This window comes from Amphiprion ocellaris, chromosome 13 (genome assembly GCF_022539595.1).
Source record: "Amphiprion ocellaris isolate individual 3 ecotype Okinawa chromosome 13, ASM2253959v1, whole genome shotgun sequence".
Classification (NCBI taxonomy): Eukaryota; Metazoa; Chordata; class Actinopteri; family Pomacentridae; genus Amphiprion; species Amphiprion ocellaris.
The window spans coordinates 28044077-28067954 of record NC_072778.1 but is presented as its reverse complement, the minus strand read 5'-3'; the positions used below and the strand labels follow the sequence as shown (position 1 = coordinate 28067954).

Below are 23878 nucleotides of genomic sequence, written 5' to 3'. Positions count from 1 at the left end.
GGCAACATTTGAGATTTTTGGAAATGAATCACACTCATGCTTTTCAGCCTGAATTCCTGATAAAGATGACAGATTAATGTTTGCAAGAAAAACATGGAATACTGCTTGTTAGCAATATATATGATTAGCCGAGCATGATTTTGACCCATCGACCTCTGAGCACGCTGGCATTGTAGTCATTACAGTTTTGTCCAGTGTCAGCCAGCTTGCGATTTTTAAGGAGTCTCTAAGTTAACACAGGATAGCACTGCCGTAATCAGTAGCATTACAAACATCTATTCATATAAATAAGTGTTACTTAAGGCTCAGTAAATTGACCAAAGTGAAGAGTTCCTTTGGTAACAGTTAGCAAAGTTCCCTGCTGTGATCCAACCATGCATTATACTTACCTGAGGTAGAAGACCCCCTAGACAAGACATTTGTGGCACACGGGGAGGTTGACAGTGATTTACATTTAGCAGAGGATGGTTTCGATCCATCGACCTCTGGGTTATGGGCCCAGCACGCTTCCTCTGCGCCACTCTGCTTTCAGGAAGCTCCTGCTTTCTTTGGAACGGAGGACTGGGTCGATAGAATCATTTCATGGGACGGTCTGTGGGGAAGCAATGTGACAAAGTGGAAATGTTCCTATTTGAAAGCTCAACTCACCATAAAAGGTTGATGTCATTCATTTGGAAACTGTGCTGAAGAGCAGTGAAAATCAGCTTGCTGACAGGTATCACGCTCTCGATGCACAGTGTAAAATGTGTTTTTTGCATATTTCCAAAGTTAAATCACTCAAGGTGCAGTACCTACACATACATCTGGCAGTGGTGGGATTTGAACCCACGCCCCCATAGAGACTGGAGCCTAAATCCAGCGCCTTAGACCACTCGGCCACACTACCACATCATAGTAATGCAATCTTTGCCTCAACTAGCGGCAGTTTGGACAGAACGTCTGCAACAATCATGCCTATTATACATACTATAGTCATTACTGACACTGGAGTAATAGAATCTTTGTATTACAGGGACTCTATTGTTCCAGTGTTATGTTGAAACTCCTGGGTTGTGTTTTAGTCTGGATGTACAGAAACTTTGGAAGCGATGATGCAGATGCTCATGTTCCCTCTCTTACTGGGCCTTAACTGTCATTACACCTCATTCAGTGATTTATCTTCTTCAATGATAGCAGCTGTTGTGCAGTTAAGATCATTTGTGGTCCTAATTTTTAGCATCATTGTTTTCTCTCTGTAGTATTTTCTACAATTAAGGACTCTAGCTCAAATTTACACTGGCATCAGAATGCTCAGAGTGCGTGAATAGAACGCTTGTCTGGACACAGAGTTTTTTATTTGTATAGTATGGAGGTAAAAGACAAAGAACTGTTCAGTTGTTGTTCAGGAGAGCTCAGTAGTCAACACAGGCACCTTGCAGCCAGAAGATCCCTGGTTCACATCCCGGTCTGGGATCTTTCTGCATGGAATTTACATGTTATCCCTGGCAATGTGTGGGTTTTCTCTGGGTTCGCCGGCTTCCTCCCACAGTTCAAAAACCTGCTGAGCTTAATTGGCGATTCTAAATTGTCTGTAGGTGTGAATGTGAGTGTGACTGTTTGTCTCTAGCCCTGTGATAGACTGGTAACCTGTCCAGGTGTCCCCTGCCTTCACCCTAAGTCAGCTGGGATAGACTCCAGCCTCCTGGCGACCCTAGTGAGGATTAAGCAGTGTATAGATATTGGATGGATGGATCTTGATTTCTCATCTAGGCATGTAACTGTATCTTTTTTATATTCATTTGTAGTTTTAAAATAAAAAAGTGTTACTTTTTATTGATGTCAGGTGCAGGGTGACATGTGGAGTCCCTAACTCAGGCTGCTATGAGGGTTTATCCCCACATTCTACTAATGAAATGAAGCTGAATGGCTTCCAATGAAGAATGATCAGTGAAAAACTACTGTTTTTTCAGTGAAGTTTTGACAACCTGATGATTTTCCTACTCCCAGCTATAATCCAGACAGTGTTGTATCACATATACCTACCTGAGTAGCTGCTTTAGTAGTAAGATATTTGTGGAAATATTTGACCTATTGCCTTAAATATGGGAGGAGACCTACAAGCTTGAGCTATTGTGGCACAGAATGACATTTTGTATACAGCAGAGGATGGTTTCAATCCATTGACCTCTGGGTTATGGGCCCATCACGCCTCCGCTGTGCCACTCTTTGGTTCTTGAGGTTTATTTGTTAAATTTGTTATATTTCTGGTATTCATGTAACTGATACTTCACCAGGGAGCTTTGAGGAAATGTGACAAGGAATTGGATGAAGTTGTAGAAATAAATGGCAAAACAAGACGCTAACTTTGGTTCTTTCTCTGTCAGTCCACTGTTTATACAGTGTATTAGCTACACAGTCCTCCTTAGCCTGTGTGCCACCGGCCCACATTTCCCCCGGGTCTGTTGCCGGTCACGAAGCTGCTGGCTGCCATCCATGTTTACTTGGTATAACAACACGGGGCAGTTGGTGTTCTTGAGGGATTTGTGGGGTTATCCATTGCCAAGAATGACTGCTGACCAGTCATTCAGTGTCCTGTCTAGTGTATTTGGTCAATGTCAAAGATTTTAAAATATGTGTTGGTGGAAACAGTCTTTGCTGTTGTTTGTTCAGTCTTTGCAGGTGGGTGCTTCACCTCCTCCCATCGACATTTTATATTGGCTTTGTAAGTAGCAAAGCAAACACTAATAAAAATGTCATTATGTTATGTGTAATCAATGCGATGTAAAGTAAAAAAGAAAATAAAAACATACCCTCAAGGCCATATAATTGGACATAACAATTGTATTGGCTGCTGCAATAACAACCTTATTAACCTTTAATATGATCAACTTATACATCGGTTTAAAAATATCCTTCAAGAAAAACACAGGCAATCAAAATTTGAATATATCACGGTAGCAAATTACTGAATGACTACACTCAAGCCAACTTATATTCAGTATATAGAAGTGACAGAGAGCTACATGGGGGCACAGATATGGAGCCACGGGGCGTGAAGCAGCCATTGTCACTTCCTTATTAAGTTCATGTGGCTTTAGATAATTGCTTTTTATGTCAGGAGGTACGTGTTCTAATTCACCTGAGGAGGAGATCTCAGAGGGGTTTTTATGTTCAAAGAGATTAAAAGGTAAAAATAAAGCACGGTTACCTGCAGATTTCCGTGAAGAGCATTTATAGATTTGACATCCAGATGTACTTGGTTGAACTTTACTATATAGCTGCATTTTTGGAAACAGGACCAAGGCAGCAGTTGCTTTTTGCCTTGTGCGACTCCACACAACGTTGGCACATTAAGATTGAATCAACAATTACATCCGGTCATATACTAGTTTCAGCCCTGTGAATGAAGAAATATTTCTCCCCCTCTCTAACACAGTGACCTTGGTTATCCTAGAAGGTGCCTGCATCACATCTGCTTTGTTAGATTAATCATTATAAATCTATAGCCGTTTTGAGGGCCGCGGTACAGTAAGCTGAGCTGACACCCTGTACATGCTCAGTACAGGGGGCCTGATTTCATATATTATCAACTATGTGCAGAAATGAACAAATCCTAGCTCTATTTTTTTATTTTATTTTTTGTCTTGTCCTCAGTAAATGAAAAAAGTTTTTACACTATTCCATCATGTCATGTCATTAGTGCAAAACCATAAACTTTTCTGCTGGCACTAAATTAAACCATTTCATAAGATTTTCCAGCTTTGAGGTTGTAAAATATCTGAACATCACACACATTTGATACTGCTGTCAAAGAATATCACTAAATAGTACAATATATATTTTAAAAAATGAATATGAGAAAGTTCTAAAAGTACTAAGAGTAACGGCTGCAACACAGTCCTACATGTCTATAGTAAAAGCTGAGTCTTTTATGGACAACAGTGTAATTGCTGTTTTGTCATGTTTTCTTTTGAATTGTTTGGATTGGCATCATCTTCAGCGAAACAGTAAATGAACAGCTTCAGTCATTTCTTGTGAAAACAATCTGTTCTTTTCTCTACAGCTTGTTGTTGCCAAATCGTTGGCAAAGTAGTGCTTTTGGTTAATTCTCTCCAAGTGATTTCTGGTTCCTCCCATTTCAAAATGAAATGGTTTGTTGCAGACCTGATCTTTTACAACTAAATGGCTTCTGCACTACCAGCCGTTCAATTTTTTGGAAAGAACTCCTCCACTGAAGCGCCAACAGGACCATTACTCTCATGTCAAGCCAAGTGTATTAATACAACACCATTTCTAATACACTAACTCAGGCTGATATACGATAGAAATGCAACACCATTTACTTGTTTTGGTTTTTTTTATTACCAAAGTCATTATAAGTTAACATGGAGCTGGAAATTGCTATGGCACTGAATACTCAATCGGTGGCTTGCTGTGACCAAATGTTTGATTATTAAAATGACACTAACAACAATTACCTTCAACCGACTCGATTGACAGTTGGACGTTTAAGTAACATGATACTCTGGAGGTCAAACAGTTTCTGTATTAGTCTCAAACCAATAAAGATGCAACGGTTCACTACACCTAAAAGTCTAAATAGTTTCTTCAGTATGTCTACTTACAGCTGTAAACAAAGGTCTACATACATTTGTAAAGTCCATGTATATCATGGCGAGCTTGAGCTTCTAAAGAGACCCACATTTGAACACTTCAAAATATTTTCATTTGAGAAAATAAATGACTAAAATGTGAAGTGTACATTTTTTAGAGCAGCAAAATCATACCAGACTTTGATCCCAAGACCCATACATACCAATGATAATATAAATTCATGATACCTGTATTATCATAAATCAAAATACCCCTTTCAAAGACATAAATCCTTGAACAGATGAATGCAGAAGACCTTTAGCACTCAGAATCCAAGAAACAAATCAGGCAGATGTGTCATCCAACCACATTTAAAGGCAACAGTGTTTATACTTGTTCTAAATACCTGCACTTACAATCAGGGTGGAATGTTGCCATTATAGCCTCCTGGCTGCATCATGCTGCATACCTGATCTCTCTACAAGACTGTCTTTTGTATTGGCAATGAGAGAAGCACTTTTTCAGACAGTTTGGAAAGCATTCATGGTGCTGCATTCAAAAACTGAGAGTCATTGTTTGAAGGTGGAATGGACTGATCGATCCCCAAAGTATCCATACTACCACTACAAAGTCTTTTTTAAAGTATCGATTCTCACCTCAGGAGGATGAATACGAACCAAAAAAAAAAAAAAATTGATTACATCCTGTGAACATAAATGCTCTTCTCAGTTCTGCAATTCTGAGTCTCTGCTTCTACTTCTTTGGTTTGGAGAATTTTCATCATGTATATTCGACAACCCTCTTGTATTTTTTTACATGCATGCAATCTGAAAATTCAACAGGCACTTCAGTCGACTCTCTGAACATTTGCATACCTTGAGTTGCAAAAGGTGGGAACATGGAGTGCCAATTTGACAAATGTTGTTTGGTTTGCTTTGTGCTCAAACGTGATGTTTGGTTTTTTTAATCTATTTTATATTCGATGACATGAGTTTGTTTCATCCTTTCTATTCAATAATAGAGAAGGGCAACTTAAAAAGAGGGAAACAAAACAGGGAATATTCTTCCAATTATTGAGAGTACTAGGATTCAAACTGAATAGAACACAGAAAACTACCAGCATTTTTATTATTCAGAATGAAGAAGACATTGGTGCTTTGACACGAGGAAAACACTATTTTCCTCAAACTACTTTCTGAAGGTATTCATGAATGTCTTTCCTCTTGCAAACAATAGGAAAAAAGGGCATTTAATTTTAAGTTGTCACCATATTCAAAAAATTTGGCAGGACGTTTTCTCTTTTTTGCCAGAAAACATTTAACAGTTCAATAGCTGATGACACAATGGCTTATGCCAACACTGAAAACCCTTTTAGTCAACACCTTTAATTAAATAAAAAATGAAAGCTATGGTAGATATTGTTCCTCATAAAACTTCTTGAGTAACTTTTTTTTCCCCAGTTCTGTTTGAGCAGGGATTGTTGTTAAATTCTAATCTCTGAAAGCTTCATGCTGGTGCAGGGCTCTAGCTCGGGGTTTTTGTTCAGGAAAATTAGATTTTTCAAGGACTTAGTGTTACGCGGGGGGAGCTGGGGAACCCAAGCGCAGACTCACAGAAACTGACAGACAAAATGAATAACTGAAAGAGATTTATTTTTACAAAACAACTAATCAATACGGGAACACAGAACTGAACTGGGGGGGGGGGAGAACCAAACCAAAACTAATAAACTCTAACAACTAACTCCATGAATAAAAACGGAAATCTACAAACTGAACCGACTTAACAAAACTAAGCTAAAGAGGGATACTCACAAAATGGGGAAACTGATAACCGAGGGGAAAACAGACTAAACCAAACTACGAACAAACACTATGAATTTGAGAACTGAAGATCACTAAACTAGAACAAACAAAACTAAGCAAAGGAGGGGTACTTACAACATGGGGGAACTGAATAGAAGGGGTAGGGAAGCTGGCTCAAGAAATCTGGGGTGAAACGGGGACGAGACTAGAGCTGCTGGCTGGGGATCAAAACAGGGATAGCGGGAATCCTAAAAGAGGAACTGAGTCCAGGGTGAGGGAAATCCAATGGTGGTGAAAACAGAGTCCAAAAGTCGAGTGCAAAAACAGAGTCCAAAAACAGAGGGCATGTGGGTCGATGATCCGGCAGGGAGTGAATGAACGGGCAGAGCTTAAATAGGTGGAGGTGAGGTGGAGAACAGGTGAATGGTGTGAACTGATTGCTGCAGCTGGAACTCATTGAAGCAATCAGCAAGACAGAATGCAGGCAGGTGAAGCAGGTGAAGCAGGAGGGTGAGAGACAGGGAGAGAGAGAGACACATGAGGGAGAAGTGACAGACAGACAGAGGGAGCCAAAGAGAGACAGGTCAACACAGAAACAAATCATGACAGGGGAGAAAGGAGGAAAAAGAGGAAAAAGGGAAAGAAGGGCAGGGGCTAGAGCCGGATCCTAACACTTAGTGAAGTTTACATTCCTAATTTATCCACAAATGTATTGTAGAGGGTTATTTTTCAGATCAATTTCACTATTTTTGAATGCAGTATATTTAGTTTTTGTTGTTTGAGGCAAAGTTTCTGCATTTCTTATATCAAACCTTATAAAGCATTACTCAAAATAGATAATTTTGCATCAAGAGAAGCATATTGAAGTAGTTTGGTGCTGCAGCACAACTTTCCGTTAAACTGTACTGAGATGCAGCCGCTCCCTGTAGCTCATTGTGTTTGTCTTAGTTGCTTTACGAGCACATTCATTAGAGGGCTAAATTGATTTTTGCAGAGAACCTTTTTTTCTGTAGGTAATTATGGAAATGGTGGCGTTTCCTGCACATCTGCTCAACCAGTCTGTTCTCTTTGGGTCCTGACAAATTACAGGAAATACAGAAATATCTGCAGGGAAGCGTGCATGTGTACAGAAATGTGAATGCACCGTACGCACACACATTCGCATTCAAACACACGCATTTACCAAGGAAATTGCGCAGTTTTTTCATTGTGTATCTAATAAATGCTGTTCTAAATGACTGCATGAATCTACCACAACCCACACTCACCCACAGTCACAAATGCAAAGTATCTGCTCACACACCCATAAAACATCCTGTTCAGGTGAAAGACCTTCATGAGTGTGGGCACACATGAACACATAATGGAGGACACACATGCTCACAGTTTATCAGTGTAATGTCTATAGAGATCTGTTCCTTCCTCTTTCCTATCACACACACACACAAACATGCACACACACAGCACAAACAGAAAATAATGAGCGAGACAAGCACCACTAATAATCTAAAACCCAGTGGCTTGAATTTTTTGAGGATACAATGAGTTCTAGACTGAAGAGCTCTTTTAATCGCAGACATACACCAGGGCACAGATAAGCTCCACCCTTTGTTTGTTGGATGAGAAGCCTTAATATTATTGAACATTTTTAAGATGGACATCATTGCCGAAAATGTACATGATTATATAGCATATATTGTAAACCTGCAAATAGTCGTTATTATTAGTATTACTTTCTCTTCCTCTCTCTGGATGAAGGCTCTCTTTATCCCTCAGCTTGGCTGTGATCTCCATGACCAGGATCACATGACTCATCTTCATATCTTCCTCCTGCAGAATGTAAAACTCTGTGGCCACCTTGTTCTGCCTCATGAACCACCTGTTCTCCAAAACTGTCTCAAATTCAGTATTAAACACTACTCAAGTGAGATTACTTTTTCTAACTGAGAACCCAAAATTGGCTTACTTGACATGTGAATCATCTCCACATTGCACTTCTTTTCCCAGCAGTGTTGAACTCGGAAAGTACATTCTGCATGGTGAACTCAAACAACTGTCTTACTGTGGAACTTATTTACCTATTAAATATTATCCCCAGGGAGAAGAGAGCTGCAAATGTATCCCATTTGTTTTGAAATGGAGCTGCAAATCTCTTTTTTTTATTATTTAGAAAAAAATAAATAATTACTCTCTATTCCCCAATATCATGGCAAAAATAAAACAAAAAAAAAGAAAAGAAAGAAAACAAAACAAACACACAGTCTGTCCTTGGCTTGTAAAGAACAGTTAAAAGTACAAGTCTGTTTAAATTGTGTCTCTGTGCTGCAGAAATTGGCTGTCCACGCACATCCACCCACACACTTGTTGTGGGCTTATTATCTAAAGAAGCCTTTCTTTCTTTCTCATCTCCACATACTTTATATTTGTCCTTTTATTAATGAAAAACCAAAATGACATGATTGACAGGATGTTTAACTGTTGAAGAGGATGACTAATTATGGCTTCTTATGAATTTCAAATTGAAAATCATTAAAATTGTTAATTGGACACTGATCAGCTAATAAATGCTTATATCTGTTGTGTTTTACAAGTCTGTGAATACTGTGATTAAGTGGGTGAAGAAATTTAAAAGATAAATAAACTGCAACACTGCTTACATAATTCACCATAACTTGTGAGTTCAATCAAAGATCATGTTGTCAACTTAAAACGTGTTCAAAAACTAACAACTATCTGCATGCTGGTTTGCACAGCAGCATACTAAACTGATTCAAGATTCAAGACCTTTATTCATCACAAACACAGTTATACATAGTATAACGCACAGAGAAAAGCTCTCTCTCTCATATGCAAAGGCCTAGAGTGGTCATCATCATCAGACCTCCAGGGACCTTAAAAATGAGTGGACACTGTGGAGAAATGTGACTTGTTTGGTGAGGACAGTGCGAAACTGACGTCTTGAAGCTGGTCTGAAGTCACACAGGGCACGGAAGAAGCTCTTTATCAACGTAAGGCAGAGGAAAGCCCGGTTAGTCTTTGCTGGGGATCAATGAGGGCTGCTTCCCAATGGTTAGCCTGGTAGCTGGAGCTCATCATGTAGCTTGGCTAATGTAGCGTCCATGTCTGCCTTTGGGTGAATGTAGACGGCACTGAGAATAACAGGTGAATTCATTCAACTGTCATTATTCATTATTATATGACTCCATAATAGCAAATTATATATATTTTAGTCATGCTATCCTGTAGGTCGAAATAAAGCATTCACACCACTTCCCTTCAGAGGAAAGCATTACATTACATTAATAGTAAAAACATTGTTTGGAATAAATTTAGAAGCATCGGGACTGTTCTGATACGAAGAAACCAAGTTAGAAGGTCGTGGGTGACTGAGATTTAGTGGTCGCATCAAGCCTTAGACGTTTCCTGCTGAACCTGTCAGAAGGAAAACAGTGCCAGCAGTGCTTTATCAATCAGGTTTTTATTGCATAGCAGCTTGATGTAAACCACTCTGAGTAAAGGGCAGCTAGCTTAGTGTTTGTCAAACATCATTTCAAAGGTCTCTGGGATACGACAACACAGATTCTGTGTTCTGATTAAACAAGACTTGAAATATCTAGACAGAACTCCAGTCACTGTATCTGATGAAACACCTGGGTAATACCACCATTACAGTGAGGCACGGTGGTGGCAGTATCACACCAACTTTTCAGAATCATTTTGCAAATGAGAGATGTCTGTTTCTTGGATTTAATAAAATTGCAAGAAGCTTGTTTTCATTTTGTCATTATGGGTTGCTAAGGGTAGCGTGATGGTAAAATGGCAATTTAGTTCATTTACAATTAAATTACGAAACAATGAAGTGTGCAAAATGTGAGGAAAACTTTCTGAGGTATACATGTATGCACACAGCAAAGACTCAGACACTAAGCATCTGATCTCCTTGTTCTTACCTGTCATATGTAATGAGATACACAAAGCATTAGTACATATAGACAACCTATGTACAAGGCATTTCCCCCCACGCAAGACGTCTCTGTTATTCTGACTACCTGACTTAAGCTGATGAGGACAATGATGTTTTCAGACAAACTGTCAAGTACAATATTTGCCCAGAGAATGCACAGCAGTGATGTGCGTTGATAAGACCTGAAATAGACCTAATCGATGGGTGACTGCCACAGAATCAGGTCAATCTATGGAGATGACAACAGGAGTTTCTTGCAGACTCACACTGATGGGAGTCAAAAGCTGTAAAATCAAAACAAAATACTGACTAATGGAGATCTCAAGGACTCGTTAGCTCAGTCATTCACACCAAATGAATCCTTTCCACTCAGACGTTCAGTGACTAAGCTAGATGCCCTCCTTTATTCATGCACGCAGCAAAGTGTGTTGACTGGAATGAGTTTGTGCAGCGTGCTACTCAGAATCATAATCATAGTTTAAAATAACCCTTGACATTTTCATACAAATAAATGTCAGCTGTGTCACTCAATTGCAGGCTGATAGCACAACAATGATTCAACCCATGGCTACTTCCTGACAGCTTTTAAAACACACATCATAGTAAGTCTTTTTTTTTTTTCTTTTTTAGTTAGCACTCTTGTGGTCTTAATATCCTGTACATCCCCCTTGTCCTAAGGGTCTAACTGATTTTCTATGATGAAATTATTGAAAGCCATGCATTTTGTCACAGAAAAAAACAATCACGTATTAGTTCGCAGTTCCATGAGCTACTGGCGTCATCGGAAATTTGAGACACATGGATTTTACAGGTGTATGTAAACTTTAGACTGTATTTTGATATACTTGCACTTCTACAATGAAACTTTTTTGGCAACATTTTGGCAATGAACTTTGTCTGTTAGCTTTAGCAGGAGAGTGGTGTTAGCTTCGAGAACTTGGCTGACACAGTGTGAACCTAAACAAACTCACACTACACATTTTCACCATCCTTCTTGCACATAACCTGCTACTTCAAAGTGGAGCTCACAATGAACCTACACTTAAGACCCAAGTTTTGTTTGTCCACTTTCAAGTTCATTGCTAAATTGGGACATTTGAACACTTCAAAATATTTTCATTTGAGAAAATAAATGACTAAAATGTGAAGTGTACATTTTTTAGAGCAGCAAAATCATACCAGACTTTGATCCCAAGACCCATACATAACAATGATAATATAAATTCATGATACCTGTATTATCATAAATCAAAATACTCCTTTCAAAGACATAAATCCTTGAACAGATGAATGCAGAAGACCTTTAGCACTCAGAATCCAAGAAACAAATCAGGCAGATGTGTCATCCAACCACATTTAAAGGCAACAGTGTTTATACTTGTTCTAAATACCTGCACTTACAATCAGGGTGGAATGTTGCCATTGTAGCCTCCTGGCTGCATCATGCTGCATACCTGATCTCTCTACAAGACTGTCTTTTGCATTGGCAATGAGAGAAGCACTTTTTCAGACAGTTTGGAAAGCATTCATGGTGCTGCATTCAAAAACTGAGAGTCATTGTTTGAAGGTGGAATGGACTGATCGATCCCCAAAGTATCCATACTACCACTACAAAGTCTTTTTTAAAGTATCGATTCTCACCTCAGGAGGATGAATACGAACCAAAAAAAAAAAAAATTGATTACATCCTGTGAACATAAATGCTCTTCTCAGTTCTGCAATTCTGAGTCTCTGCTTCTACTTCTTTGGTTTGGAGAATTTTCATCATGTATATTCGACAACCCTCTTGTATTTTTTTACATGCATGCAATCTGAAAATTCAACAGGCACTTCAGTCGACTCTCTGAACATTTGCATACCTTGAGTTGCAAAAGGTGGGAACATGGAGTGCCAATTTGACAAATGTTGTTTGGTTTGCTTTGTGCTCAAACATGATGTTTGGTTTTTTAATCTATTTTATATTAGATGACATGAGTTTGTTTCATCCTTTCTATTCAATAATAGAGAAGGGCAACTTAAAAAGAGGGAAACAAAACAGGGAATATTCTTCCAATTATTGAGAGTACTAGGATTCAAACTGAATAGAACACAGAAAACTACCAGCATTTTTATTATTCAGAATGAAGAAGACATTGGTGCTTTGACACGAGGAAAACACTATTTTCCTCAAACTACTTTCTGAAGGTATTCATGAATGTCTTTCCTCTTGCAAACAATAGGAAAAAAGGGCATTTAATTTTAAGTTGTCACCATATTCAAAAAATTTGGCAGGACGTTTTCTCTTTTTTGCCAGAAAACATTTAACAGTTCAATAGCTGATGACACAATGGCTTATGCCAACACTGAAAACCCTTTTAGTCAACACCTTTAATTAAATAAAAAATGAAAGCTATGGTAGATATTGTTCCTCATAAAACTTCTTGAGTAACTTTTTTTTCCCCAGTTCTGTTTGAGCAGGGATTGTTGTTAAATTCTAATCTCTGAAAGCTTCATGCTGGTGCAGGGCTCTAGCTCGGGGTTTTTGTTCAGGAAAATTAGATTTTTCAAGGACTTAGTGAAGTTTACATTCCTCATTTATCCACAAATGTATTGTAGAGGGTTATTTTTCAGATCAATTTCACTATTTTTGAATGCAGTATATTTAGTTTTTGTTGTTTGAGGCAAAGTTTCTGCATTTCTTATATCAAACCTTATAAAGCATTACTCAAAATAGATAATTTTGCATCAAGAGAAGCATATTGAAGTAGTTTGGTGCTGCAGCACAACTTTCCGTTAAACTGTACTGAGATGCAGCCGCTCCCTGTAGCTCATTGTGTTTGTCTTAGTTGCTTTACGAGCACATTCATTAGAGGGCTAAATTGATTTTTGCAGAGAACCTTTTTTTCTGTAGGTAATTATGGAAATGGTGGCGTTTCCTGCACATCTGCTCAACCAGTCTGTTCTCTTTGGGTCCTGACAAATTACAGGAAATACAGAAATATCTGCAGGGAAGCGTGCATGTGTACGGAAATGTGAATGCACCGTACGCACACACATTCGCATTCAAACACACGCATTTACCAAGGAAATTGCGCAGTTTTTTCATTGTGTATCTAATAAATGCTGTTCTAAATGACTGCATGAATCTACCACAACCCACACTCACCCACAGTCACAAATGCAAAGTATCTGCTCACACACCCATAAAACATCCTGTTCAGGTGAAAGACCTTCATGAGTGTGGGCACACATGAACACATAATGGAGGACACACATGCTCACAGTTTATCAGTGTAATGTCTATAGAGATCTGTTCCTTCCTCTTTCCTATCACACACACACACAAACATGCACACACACAGCACAAACAGAAAATAATGAGCGAGACAAGCACCACTAATAATCTAAAACCCAGTGGCTTGAATTTTTTGAGGATACAATGAGTTCTAGACTGAAGAGCTCTTTTAATCGCAGACATACACCAGGGCACAGATAAGCTCCACCCTTTGTTTGTTGGATGAGAAGCCTTAATATTATTGAACATTTTTAAGATGGACATCATTGCCGAAAATGTACATGATTATATAGCATATATTGTAAACCTGCAAATAGTCGTTATTATTAGTATTACTTTCTCTTCCTCTCTCTGGATGAAGGCTCTCTTTATCCCTCAGCTTGGCTGTGATCTCCATGACCAGGATCACATGACTCATCTTCATATCTTCCTCCTGCAGAATGTAAAACTCTGTGGCCACCTTGTTCTGCCTCATGAACCACCTGTTCTCCAAAACTGTCTCAAATTCAGTATTAAACACTACTCAAGTGAGATTACTTTTTCTAACTGAGAACCCAAAATTGGCTTACTTGACATGTGAATCATCTCCACATTGCACTTCTTTTCCCAGCAGTGTTGAACTCGGAAAGTACATTCTGCATGGTGAACTCAAACAACTGTCTTACTGTGGAACTTATTTACCTATTAAATATTATCCCCAGGGAGAAGAGAGCTGCAAATGTATCCCATTTGTTTTGAAATGGAGCTGCAAATCTCTTTTTTTTATTATTTAGAAAAAAATAAATAATTACTCTCTATTCCCCAATATCATGGCAAAAATAAAACAAAAAAAAAGAAAAGAAAGAAAACAAAACAAACACACAGTCTGTCCTTGGCTTGTAAAGAACAGTTAAAAGTACAAGTCTGTTTAAATTGTGTCTCTGTGCTGCAGAAATTGGCTGTCCACGCACATCCACCCACACACTTGTTGTGGGCTTATTATCTAAAGAAGCCTTTCTTTCTTTCTCATCTCCACATACTTTATATTTGTCCTTTTATTAATGAAAAACCAAAATGACATGATTGACAGGATGTTTAACTGTTGAAGAGGATGACTAATTATGGCTTCTTATGAATTTCAAATTGAAAATCATTAAAATTGTTAATTGGACACTGATCAGCTAATAAATGCTTATATCTGTTGTGTTTTACAAGTCTGTGAATACTGTGATTAAGTGGGTGAAGAAATTTAAAAGATAAATAAACTGCAACACTGCTTACATAATTCACCATAACTTGTGAGTTCAATCAAAGATCATGTTATCAACTTAAAACGTGTTCAAAAACTAACAACTATCTGCATGCTGGTTTGCACAGCAGCATCCTAAACTGATTCAAGATTCAAGACCTTTATTCATCACAAACACAGTTATACATAGTATAACGCACAGAGAAAAGCTCTCTCTCTCATATGCAAAGGCCTAGAGTGGTCATCATCATCAGACCTCCAGGGACCTTAAAAATGAGTGGACACTGTGGAGAAATGTGACTTGTTTGGTGAGGACAGTGCGAAACTGACGTCTTGAAGCTGGTCTGAAGTCACACAGGGCACGGAAGAAGCTCTTTATCAACGTAAGGCAGAGGAAAGCCCGGTTAGTCTTTGCTGGGGATCAATGAGGGCTGCTTCCCGATGGTTAGCCTGGTAGCTGGAGATCATCATGTAGCTCGGCTAATGTAGCGTCCATGTCTGCCTTTGGGTGAATGTAGACGGCACTGAGAATAACAGGTGAATTCATTCAACTGTCATTATTCATTATTATATGACTCCATAATAGCAAATTATATATATTTTAGTCATGCTATCCTGTAGGTCGAAATAAAGCATTCACACCACTTCCCTTCAGAGGAAAGCATTACATTACATTAATAGTAAAAACATTGTTTGGAATAAATTTAGAAGCATCGGGACTGTTCTGATACGAAGAAACCAAGTTAGAAGGTCGTGGGTGACTGAGATTTAGTGGTTGCATCAAGCCTTAGACGTTTCCTGCTGAACCTGTCAGAAGGAAAACAGTGCCAGCAGTGCTTTATCAATCAGGTTTTTATTGCATAGCAGCTTGATGTAAACCACTCTGAGTAAAGGGCAGCTAGCTTAGTGTTTGTCAAACATCATTTCAAAGGTCTCTGGGATACGACAACACAGATTCTGTGTTCTGATTAAACAAGACTTGAAATATCTAGACAGAACTCCAGTCACTGTATCTGATGAAACACCTGGGTAATACCACCATTACAGTGAGGCACGGTGGTGGCAGTATCACACCAACTTTTCAGAATCATTTTGCAAATGAGAGATGTCTGTTTCTTGGATTTAATAAAATTGCAAGAAGCTTGTTTTCATTTTGTCATTATGGGTTGCTAAGGGTAGCGTGATGGTAAAATGGCAATTTAGTTCATTTACAATTAAATTACGAAACAATGAAGTGTGCAAAATGTGAGGAAAACTTTCTGAGGTATACATGTATGCACACAGCAAAGACTCAGACACTAAGCATCTGATCTCCTTGTTCTTACCTGTCATATGTAATGAGATACACAAAGCATTAGTACATATAGACAACCTATGTACAAGGCATTTCCCCCCACGCAAGACGTCTCTGTTATTCTGACTACCTGACTTAAGCTGATGAGGACAATGATGTTTTCAGACAAACTGTCAAGTACAATATTTGCCCAGAGAATGCACAGCAGTGATGTGCGTTGATAAGACCTGAAATAGACCTAATCGATGGGTGACTGCCACAGAATCAGGTCAATCTATGGAGATGACAACAGGAGTTTCTTGCAGACTCACACTGATGGGAGTCAAAAGCTGTAAAATCAAAACAAAATACTGACTAATGGAGATCTCAAGGACTCGTTAGCTCAGTCATTCACACCAAATGAATCCTTTCCACTCAGACGTTCAGTGACTAAGCTAGATGCCCTCCTTTATTCATGCACGCAGCAAAGTGTGTTGACTGGAATGAGTTTGTGCAGCGTGCTACTCAGAATCATAATCATAGTTTAAAATAACCCTTGACATTTTCATACAAATAAATGTCAGCTGTGTCACTCAATTGCAGGCTGATAGCACAACAATGATTCAACCCATGGCTACTTCCTGACAGCTTTTAAAACACACATCATAGTAAGTCTTTTTTTTTTTTTCTTTTTTAGTTAGCACTCTTGTGGTCTTAATATCCTGTACATCCCCCTTGTCCTAAGGGTCAAAAATGACTTGCCTCCACCCAAGCCTCTAAAATAAAGCAGTTTAATTGATTTTTTAACCCAAAGTCTAATCCACATTAAGAAACAACCTATCATGCATCACACATTTTGTGACTGTCTGGGTTTTTCCCTCTTCATAGGGCAGAAAGATGATATTTAATCAGTGGACACCACTCGTTTTTATTACATCACACATGTTATAACTGTTTTCTTTACTAAAGTAAAGGTTTATTATCATTATTATTGCTGTTAAAAGTACCGCATAGGTGTAAACATTATTTGTTTAGCAAGAGATACTACTTCTATATCCTAAGAAAGTACCCAAAGCATACAAGAAGTCGCTTTAAAGGCATTTTTTGAAGGGAAACAACAGTGTACTGTATACTGTACAGTGGAATTCATGGCCTTCTCACATCTTTTGAATCATTGCTCCCACCCAAGGTGAATAACCTACAATAATATTGAGAATAAAATAAAATAATAAATGCAAAACAACAATATGAAGAACATATTAAACTCTAATTGGCACATGTAGGGCAGTATGCAAATGTGTCAAATCATTTATATGACCTACTGGTCACTGAACAGACTAGATATTGTTAATGTGGTAAATGACTATTCTAGCTGGAAATGGCTGATTTTTAATGGAATATCTCCATAGGGGTACAGAGGAACATTTCCAGCAACCATCACTCCTGTGTTCTAATGCTACATTGTGTTAGCTAATGGTGTTGAAAGGCCCATTGATGATTAGAAAACCTTTGTGCAGTTATGTTAGCACATGAATAAAAGTGTGAGTTTTCATGGAATACATGAAACTCCCTGGGTGACCTCAAACTTTTGAAAGGTAGTGTGACCTCTTAAAATTAATATTGTCTAATTTTGTAAAAATAGTGCTGATTTTATTTTCCCCATTTCACAGATGTTCTGATTCTGACTTTACCATGTGAAGTACTTTTTCACTTTGTTTTGAAAAGTTATGTATCGATAAAGTTTCTTCTTCTTTCAAAAAAAAAAACTGCTGAAAAGTTGTCGCTACCACCTGCTGTGCATCTTTCAACAGTGAGGCATGGAGAGCAGTGAGGAGAGAGAGACAGACTTTATTTCAGTTATGATATGATCAAATTTTATTGCTGATAGAAAAGTAGATTTTCTGTTTTCTAAAGGATGATCTGTATGGTGACAGAAATGATTGAGATCTGGTACGTAGACCACGTGTTCTTCTTTCTCTGTTTGGTTTTACCGTGGGTGGCATCAAGAAAGTTTGTTTTCTGATCTTTCATTTGGACTGAGTGAAGTTTATGATACTGAGCTGCTACTCTTTGATGGTAAGAACAGCATGCACACAGGCCTTTATTATATTCACTAAGTGATGGTTATGTATGCATCCTACATCAATAATACACTCTTGGATCATGAAGATACATATGAAGAACATGGTGTTATTTAACATATATTATAGAGACACAGCTTGTTATATAGTTCATAAAACAGAACTGGATTGCAGTAAATAATAAGTTGCTGAAACCTTGACAGTTCATAGAGTCCGTCGACTGTGACATGAATTGAAACTTACAAATTACATTTTACATCAAGCTCTTTTATACACGGCCAGTTCTTTCAAATTTCCAGATATGTTTTTTTTTTTAACTTAGGTTCTCTAATATCAACCACATACATTTTTTAAAGCAATCTCTCATCTCAGAATATTCAATTAAATCCAACTTGTCCATGACCAAAAAATGCAGGGCAAAAACACCAGTGATTGGAAAAACACAAAAACAAAAAAAAAGATACTTGAAGGGAAATAATTAAAAAAAAAAATTAAAAATTAAATTAAAGAGGACTTGATATTTGAGTGCCTTTAATTTAATGAGACAGAAACTCTCAGTCTAATCTCTGATCATTCAGAGATACTAACAGTTAAAAAGAGTGATTGGTTGCAGTCAGCTTGGGCTCACCTTGACGTGTGCGTTCTAAAGCAGGCAGATATCAGCAGTAATGTGTCGGTAAACAGAACTGTGGGTTCACTGTGACCTTCACTGCGTGACCATCGTAAGACAAACAGCTTAAACACTGGAACAAGGCAGATTTAACAATTTCTGCTGTTAGTGCCCTGTTATTTTAGTTTAATGCCACTTATTATTCTGTGTACTTATTTCATGCAGATTTATTCCAGCCTGGTGGGTAAAGCAAACTCTACCCCCTCTTCTGTAAATAAAAAAATAAAAATAAAAGTAAACACACGCCTTATCCGAACCACCCACCTGTTTACTCCACTTGAATCTCTAAAGCGCTGTGGAATTCCACTTCATCTTGAGAATCAGATTTTGCATGTCGATAATAAATTCCCAGGAACAGCATGATAGATGCTGGTTGACCAATCCTGTGTTAACACCAAAGCTTAGAGACCTTAACTAAAGACAGCTTCCTTTCTATTTGCGTGTCCACACACATACTAAAGCTAATTCAGTCCTTAACTTTCCAGTAAGCACTGCCTGTTTATTTTTCTCTCTGTCGTGCGTGTCACATCATATCACAGGGCTCTTGAGAGTTATGCCAGATCCATGTTGTTCTTTCATTACCGTAGGCTTATGTAGATTTACATGGATATTGAGGTTGGTTTGGGCCTTAAACCACAAGGGCTTTGGCAATAAGGCCCGTTTGTGTGTGTGTGAGAGAGAGAAAGACAGATGATGGTTTCCTTGATGAAAAAAGTATATGACATGAGAGCCTGTCAGCTCAAATAATGTATCTCCCTCTCTTTATCTCCCCCAGTCTCTTGTGTGACACGCTACATTTGCATTGCCAACTTAAATTACGTTTATTTCACGCGTGTGACACACAGATACTCAGCCAATCATGTCTTTGGCACTTTATGTGAGCGGAGAGAAATCCCCATGGATCAATAGCAATTAAAAAGTGATGAAAGGAAAAAAAAAACTTTAAATTTTAAATTATGGGTTGCACAAAGGCAAGGACGAAAAGAAGAAATCTGATTTGGGAACATGTATAAGTCTTGCACAACTTCTCATGTAAAGCCGTGTGAAGGTTGATCATTCCTTTTCACATTCTTCAGATTATTTCTCTGCCAAGGAACGTGATGGAGTTATGTAACGATCGGTGTTGGTTTGTCTGTCTGTTAGCAACATTACTCACAAACAGACAAACGGATTTGGATGAAATTTTCAGGGAAGATCAGAAATGACACAAGGACCAAGTGATTAGATTTTGGCAGTGATGCGGCTTATAGTCTGGATCCACAGGTTTGTTAAAGATTTCTGTATCATTGTGAGATAGCGTCACTGTAACTATGACAACAAATGAACACTACGTCAGCTGCCTGCTGACGATTACATGATTGTGGTCCTACTACAAATTGACCGCTGTGGACTTATCAGGACTTATCTGTCAGAAATGATACAAAGAGTCCGTATTTCCCTACGTATTTCCGTGATGCGATTCGGTATCCGTACGTAACATACACATGCATTACACACGCCTGTGCTCAGCGCAAGGACAGGCGTGTCATTTTCTTTGTGGATACATCGATCTGAAATGGCCACATTCTATATTGCCATGATTTCTGATCATCAGTAACTAATCAACAAATGCTGCATTTCTACAAAAAATGCTGCATTTCTGACAATGGTATATGGGGGGCTGTACAGCCTTGGCGGAGAATCGCACTCTCTGAGTGCTTTTCTAGTTAATCTGTGTTTCAGCTGCAATAAACTAAATCAAGCAGAAAACATGCACTGAAGTGAAGTGGTTACTTTTTTCTCATAGAACAGCTTTTGTTCCAAAAAACCTGTGGCTTCATTTGCTTCAGTCTGCAGGTCACATCTGCTGATACACATCCAGGGTATGTTTGGCCCAGTGCAGCATGACAACTGGAATGAGAAGAAAACAGCAGGCCCGGCTCTGTCTAATGCTCAAAAACATGCCTACTGACCCCTTTACAACAATTTGTGGTTTTAGGAATTATATGGTGGAAGTGTATTTTGGTGGCAACAGCTGGCTGCAGCGACTGTGCACAGCTTCCCAGTATCTTGTTGTCACAGCGAGTTTGCCAGATTCACAGGTTTTGCCAGAGACACACACAGACAAATCCAAAATGGTTGAAAAGAAGGGAAAAAAAATACAACTTCCTCTTGAATAAGATAAACAACAAAAGTAATACCAACTCCACTATTCCTCCTCAATTCCAAATTTAATAGAACAGACAAGTGGCTTTTGATTTTTAATGCAATGTAACGTCGTTGGTAGCACAACTCACTTCAATCAAGTTCCTTTTGTAGCTCTTAAAGAGACGTTTAACCTTCTCAGTTGATAGTTTGTCTCACTCTTCATTAGCAAAGGGCTGCAATTCCCTCATTTCTGATTGATAGCCTTTTCAGACTACAACTTTGAGCTCTTTCCCTTCATGTTCAGCTGGATACAGATCAGATCATTGGATTAAATGTCTGTTTCGGGTCTTTGTCCTGTTGGTGGGAACACAGCTTGTGACTGACGCAGACTTCCTGACACTTGGGGATCAGTTTCACTTCAGCATGTTTCCAAAAACATCAGAAGTCACCGTGACCTGGACAGATCCCTAAACCTACTGAACCTCCTCCATGTTTCACACTGAGGAGGCTGTTCCATTCTTTCAAAGCATATTATTAGTCTTTCCATTGAGCCCACTTTCATTCAGACAGTCAAAGTTTTCTTTGGTCTTTTTTCCACCAATCTGGGGTCAGTTTTTCTTTTCCATGCATGCTCTTAAAGATTTTCTACAGCCACATCAATCTTAAACTTCCTTATAGTATTAGCAGATGTCTTTCTGTTTCTGTGTAGCATTTACCTAGTTTTTTTTCTTTCTTAAAATCCAGTCAGCTCTTTTCTTTCTCTTGTCCATGTTTAGTGTGATTCGTGCATTAATACCAAACAACTCATTGACAGCTTTTCTGCTCTTAAATAGGCTTAATGACCGATTACAAGATTAAGACTCATGTGACTGTAATTGAAGATATTTGGCTATAAATATCACTAAAATCCACATATTTATCACCATTTCTCGATGTCAATTCACCACGGGCTTTGGACCGATACTGTTTACATCTGTACCACTTATCTCTCAGACAAAAAGTAAAACTGTCCCACGTCACATTTTAAGACGTTCTGATTGCTGATTTTGAGAGATAAGGTAGGATGAGATAATATAAGCTTTTATTAATCCCACAGTGTGGACCTTTGCATTGTTACAACAGCAAAGTGCAAAAATCAAGGACTATCAGTGGAAAAAATAAATAAATCAAAATATTCACAAGTGCTCTTTCTGATTGTCCAAATTCCACTGGATGGGAATAACAACATTGCACACATCAGTGGTATTACACAGGTTCTTTCATAGATAGAAATACTGATAGAGAAGTATAATATTGCATAATGTTTTGTCTATATTGCACAGAAATGTCCCTACATAGAAAAATAACTATGTAGCACTGTACATGAAAATGCACAACTGTGCTGCAAGATTCTTCAGTGCTCCAGTAATGTGACTCATTACTAATTATAACAACAAATGACTCTATAATGACCTTTTTACACTGTGCAGTTGGTACACATGTTAAAACAGAAATACTAATGTGGCTGTTGCTTCACGTTCTCTCATAATGAAATCTGCTGCTCCTCACAATGACACCACAGCTGCTGTAAGTCTTTGCTTTGATGCCGCTCATCCTTCACTCGTCTCTTCAGCCCGACTTATTGTTCTCTGGGCCATATATGTGACAACACATGTGAGTGCAGCTGTGACACTCTTAACTGCACAGTCTAATAATTACCATTTGGCTTATGCTGGATAAATGAATTATGCGAATGGTATTATGGAGCTCTGCCATATGTTTCTATGATGCTGATGCATAATGAAATTTTCTTTATTATCTTATGGAATTTCCGCCTGTGCATTGCTGGTGATTTACAACAGTATGGACTCATACATTACTATCAACAAGTGGGTTTTGAAGCTGCTGTAATTGCATCGGCGAGTGCTCCCCTGGGTGCTGTTTCATAGTTTAACTCACATAGTACAATTATCAAAGCATGTGTGCTGCATCCAAAGTTTTCTTTCACACTGTCGGCGGCTTCAGTTCAGTGTACAGCGGCTTAAAAAAGATGCATTATTTATTTATTATTCATCTTTATGTTGTTTTATCCTATCAATGAGACGGTGGGCGTCCAATTCAGGCTGCTTTATGCATTTTTTAAATACGGTGTAGAATAATTCCTGGGTGACGTAACCATCAGGTCATGCGTCATCACTTGTTTTTCTTTATGCGTCAGCAATATGTCCTAAAAATCAGTGTAGCAAACAGCAGGAAGTTACTCATTTCAGTTTATGACTAGTATGACTGGTTCATTAGTCTGTTTGTGTGCATGTGTGTGTGTGTGTGTGTGTGTGTGTGTGTGTAATATGGCTCTGAGGGGATTGTCAATGCAAAAATTAAAAAAACCAAAAAACAAAAAGATGAAACCTACGTGGTCTTTAAGGATATATTTGCCAAATCTTTGTGACATTTTTATTGAAAGACTACAATAAAACAACTAAGCCACAGTTGAAGCCTGCCTTTCCACTTCAACCATCCAGCTTTTACGACCAGTCACCAAGTGTTAACTCTTGCACCTGATTTAGTTTTATTCCTTTGATAAAAACGTGTTGCAGGAATCGTCATTATTTTTTTTTGTTACAATTTTAAGTGTTGTCTTCATCAGTGATACTGTTTGTCTCAATTTTTTCTCTCATGAAAATTAAGTAATTTTTTTTCCATCTTTTTAACATATCCACATACTTTATTTAAATATTCTAGACACATCATAAGCAAAATAAGCAATCAACATGGAAGTCTCAAAACCATGGATTAAGACTTCCAGGGTTTTATACTGTAATAATGGAACCAGTCCAGTCAGCCTGCAGGGTGGTGATTTCTTCTTCTTCAAAATTGGTTTCCAGTTCAAATATGTAATTTTACA

At 38.3% G+C, this 23878-nt stretch overlaps 1 non-coding gene across 1 annotated transcript; it reads right to left on the bottom strand.

Annotated features, from left to right (window-relative positions):
* Positions 1-804: 804 nt before the first annotated feature.
* Positions 805-886, bottom strand: trnal-uag (transfer RNA leucine (anticodon UAG)). The gene has a single exon. It is a non-coding gene; the product is annotated as a tRNA-Leu (tRNA).
* Positions 887-23878: the final 22992 nt, after the last annotated feature.